This window comes from Gracilinanus agilis, chromosome 3 (assembly GCF_016433145.1).
Source record: "Gracilinanus agilis isolate LMUSP501 chromosome 3, AgileGrace, whole genome shotgun sequence".
Classification (NCBI taxonomy): domain Eukaryota; kingdom Metazoa; phylum Chordata; class Mammalia; order Didelphimorphia; family Didelphidae; genus Gracilinanus; species Gracilinanus agilis.
The window spans coordinates 106,075,873-106,080,237 of record NC_058132.1 but is presented as its reverse complement, the minus strand read 5'-3'; the positions used below and the strand labels follow the sequence as shown (position 1 = coordinate 106,080,237).

At 39.0% G+C, this 4,365-nt stretch overlaps 1 pseudogene; it reads left to right on the top strand.

Moving 5' to 3' along the window:
• Positions 1-2,368: 2,368 nt before the first annotated feature.
• LOC123241230 lies at positions 2,369-3,308 on the top strand (annotated as a pseudogene).
• Positions 3,309-4,365: the final 1,057 nt, after the last annotated feature.

The following is a 4,365-nucleotide window of genomic DNA, read 5'->3' as shown; positions in this document are numbered from 1 at the left end:
TCAGTTCACATAGGTCTTTCCAGTTCTTTCTGATATCATCTTGTTCATCATTTCTTATTGTACAATAACATTTCATCACCATCACATGCCACAATTTATTCAGACATTCCTCAAATGAGGGATTTCCCTTTAGTTTCCAATTCTTTGCTATCACAAAAGGGCTGCTATAAATATTTTTATAAAAGCAGGTCATTTCCCTTTTTTTCATCTCTTTGGGATGCCAACCTGATAGTGGTATTGCTGGACCAAAAGGTATGCAATCTTTTCAAGCTCTTTGGGCACAATTTCAAATTGCTTTCTGGAATGGTTGGATCAATTCACAACTCCACCAGCAATGAATTAGTGTCCCAAAATTGCCTCAGTGGTTGGAGTTATTTGCCTCATTTTCAGGAATATAATCCTGGATTCCTTGATCTAAAAAGAGAAGGAATTGAAGTGAAGTAGTCCCATAAGCATGAGCCAACCCTATTCTCCTGTTCTCATTTTTTAAGAACTCCCCTTTTTCAGTTGGTATAACTTGTAGATGGTAATTTGCTTAACCATAGAATAGACATAGTTCTTTTCTCAGGATTCTGAACTGTTTCAAAGCCCAAGATGGAGTAGACCTTGCCTTTCTGTATTGTCTTCTCTAGGTTAACAATGAAGCCTCAAAAAACATGTGTGTGTGTTTATGTGTACCTATGTGTGTACGTGTATTTGGAGAATGGGGAGGAGAAGAGTGTGGAGCTATTAGGCCAAATTTAAAGTCTTCCCTGGATATAGAAAGTCCATTTAATCAACATGAGCAGAGTTGGATTTCAGCAGTTTCTCTCTCATGAATTCATCTTTAATCAAGTCCATAAGCCTCTTGACAAAGTGGTCCATTAGTGTGGCCTCATTCCAAACTGTGTCTTGACTGGCTATCAAGAAAGCATTGGTCTCCACAGATTTTTCTGGGCCAAGTGACATAATTCTCAAAATGATTCATCAGGTACTTTCCCCTATCCTTTATCAATAAAACCATCTATTGTATGCCAACCCCCGACAAGTGAGTTATAAATAGCCAGAAAATTTTGGTCTCAGCCAGTAAGGAATTAAAGGAGAGTTTCATAGATTATTAAAACATATGATGTAATCCATGTCATATAATCATATGCTTATATGTTAGGGTTGGAGGAATTGGGGTCCAGATATATGAAGTAAGTGGTTGACATCACACAGTTAGTCAGTGACTAAGATAGGACTCAAGCTCATTTTGTCTGTCCCTAAATCTCATGTTCCTTTCATTCAACTATAGGCTATAAGTAGAGTTGGAGAAAGCTGGGTCAAGAAGCAAGCGCATTCCCCCATATCAGACAATATTTCTAGAACACCAAACTAGATGGACTAAGGCTATAAATAGTTTTCGAACAAGGAACACATTTATTTTTTCCCTTCCCCCTTTTTTTAGTGAACATCAGAGGTCAAAAATAAAAATCAATCAATCCAGAACTGCTAATACAAAGACTAGAGCTATGGGCAGCACTTGCATAGGGATTGAGATTGGAGTTCTGTGCTTTAGCAGAATGACAATGGGTATTATATTTTGTGGGGATCCTGAATCATGGAATATTAGCCTCAAAAGAATGAGGCCAGTGGGGACACATATGGTCAGCTTGAGCATGCTGCAAAATGTTACAAAGAATTATATATACAGGTTGTCATTAAAGATATATTTGCAAAAAAAAGATGGGGGAAGGAGTGAAGGGAGGGATACAGAAAGGGAGAGAGTGAGGAAAGGAGAGAGAAAGAGAATAAGAACTGTGGATAGCTTATAGATAATTTATTTAATCTATTGGTACACTTAATACATTAAGAGAAATCAAGGAAGGCCTCCTCCTCCCCCTTCCATTACTCTGGGTGGTCTCTGTAGTAAATATGCATGGCAGAATATTGATTATTATGGGTAGTGATCGATGGATTATACTGGGCACATCTGGGATGACAAATCCATTGAAATATTCTATGAAATCACACAAGATGTTGAGAGATCATAAAACTTTACTAGGTAAGTTATTGCCCCAAGGATCCAAGAATAGTAGTGGTAATTTGAGAAGGAAGAGAAGTTTTCTTGAGAATGAGTCAGATCAGGAAAATGCTTGGGATACTGTCTGGGTGACACAAAGCAAAGGTTTTTAGGTAGAGTTTTCTAAGAATTAATATTAAGGTTCTTAAATAAAATAGGTTACATACTCCAATTACTATCTATACTCTACTTGAAGACTGCAATTGAAAAGGAATTCATGACTTCCTGAGGAAGTCTATTCTATTTCTGGACATTACTAATTATTACAAAGGGCTTTCCGTCTGTCTAGGTTGGAAACATTCCTTCTACCATCTTCCCTAAAACATGAGCTCCTGCTCTCACTCTCAGCAATGCCAGTCCTGCCAGCCTGAAAGCAATGCCAGCCACCCCTACTAGTCCCAACATCTCCAAGTCCCAGACAGAGCCATTTACTTTCCCAAACCCTTACTCTAATTGCCAAATGCAAAGTCCAGAAAAGCTCCAGTCAAGCAAGGCAATTTTTCCTGCTGCTCCTTCATCTATGGATATGTTTATTCAAGATATCCCTGATTCTGCCACTAGCCATACTTAAATAACCTTTGCTCCCAGAATAAATCCAAGATCCACCAGGGAAAAAGAAGATCAGAATGTGGTCAAAACATCTAAGATGAGTACAGTGCATTCTTAGGTTCAACCAAATGTACTTAACAGATTTGTGGAGCAGAAATATCTAAGTCCACAGCAGATCCAAAATGTGGCCGAGAGTTTGAAACTTACTTACAAACAGATCAAGTCCTGGTTTCAGAACCAGAGAATGAAGTCAAACGGATGGTAGAAAGATACTATCTGGTCAAGGAATAGCAATAGTAGTGCTCAGAATGGCTCAGTTGTCAGCCTCTACTCTCCATTTCACCAGCATTATAAGTTTAGTCCTTCTGGAAACCTTCCAATATGGAGCAATCAGACTTGGAACAACCAGTTACAAAATGGAGGTGAGGGTTTCTATCAGCACCAGATGTTTCAAAACTCTTACTCTGCCAGTGACTTGGGGGGCTACCTTTGGAAATAATTCTAATGAGGACTATCCCACGAAATCACAGACTTCTATGAGTTTTATTATCCCCTCTACCCCCCCACCCCCACCTCACACAATATAGAATATCTCCTAAGCCACTCCATGAACATGCAGCTGACCCACAGCAAGTCAGCAGAGGACTATTATTATCAATAGGCCAATGATGCTCCAACACATTTCTTAGATCTCTATAGGGTACCTACATTCTAGTAATAACCTGGATAGTTAATTCCTGTCCCCCAAAAGTATACTTTCTAGGGTTCCTCACCACTGGTTTCTTTTCCCTCCTTTTTTAGAATCTTTGTTATATGATTGTTGTGGTTGGTTGCCTTACATGAGTGAAAGCATGTCTTACACCCAAATAGAGGGTTTCTATCCTATCCAAGTTTTTCTGGTTGGCTCCAGGTCTAAGCACTATTAGACTATATAGAAAATCCATGAGTAACAAAATCCTGGTCCAAGCGACAGGATGAAACCCAACATTAGTCAAAGAAGAAAGATATAAAAGAAATGTAATGGAAAAAGACATTTAGGGGGGATTTGATAACTTTGTGCTTTTTAAACTTAGATTTTTGGTAAAATATTATGGTTAGAGGGGGCAGCTGGTTAGCTCAGTGGATTGAGAGCCAGCCCTAGAGACGGGAGGTCCTAGTTTCAAATCCAGCCTCAGACACTTCCCAGCTGTGTGACCCTGAGCAAGTCACTTGACCCCCATTGCCCACCCTTACCACTCTTCCATCTATAAGCCAATACACAGAAGTTAAGGGTTTAAAATTAAAAAAAAAATTAAAAAAACTATTATGGTTAGAGTAAATTAAAGCTAATTTTCTTTCTTAATTTTTAACCTTAATATATTCTTTTTTATATTAATATTCATTTTTAACATGTTTATATGCTTCATGCCCCTACTATCCCCTTCATCCCCCAGTCTCCCCCCACCTGTGGCCTATGCACATTTCCACTGGTTTTAACATGTGTTCTTGTTTAGGGCCTATTTCCAAATTGTTGTTAGTTGCATTGGTGTGGTAGTTTCGAGTCCATATCCCCAATCATGTCCGCCTCAACCCATGCGTTCAAGCAATTGTTTATCTTCTATGTTTCCTCTCCTGCAGTCCTTCCTCTGAATGTGGGTAGCGTTCTTTTACATAAATCCCTCAGAATTGTCCTGGGACATTGCATTGCTGCTGGTACAGAAGTCCATTACATTCAATTTTACCACAGTATATCAGTCTCTGTGTACAATGTTCTTCTGGCTCTGCTCCTCTCG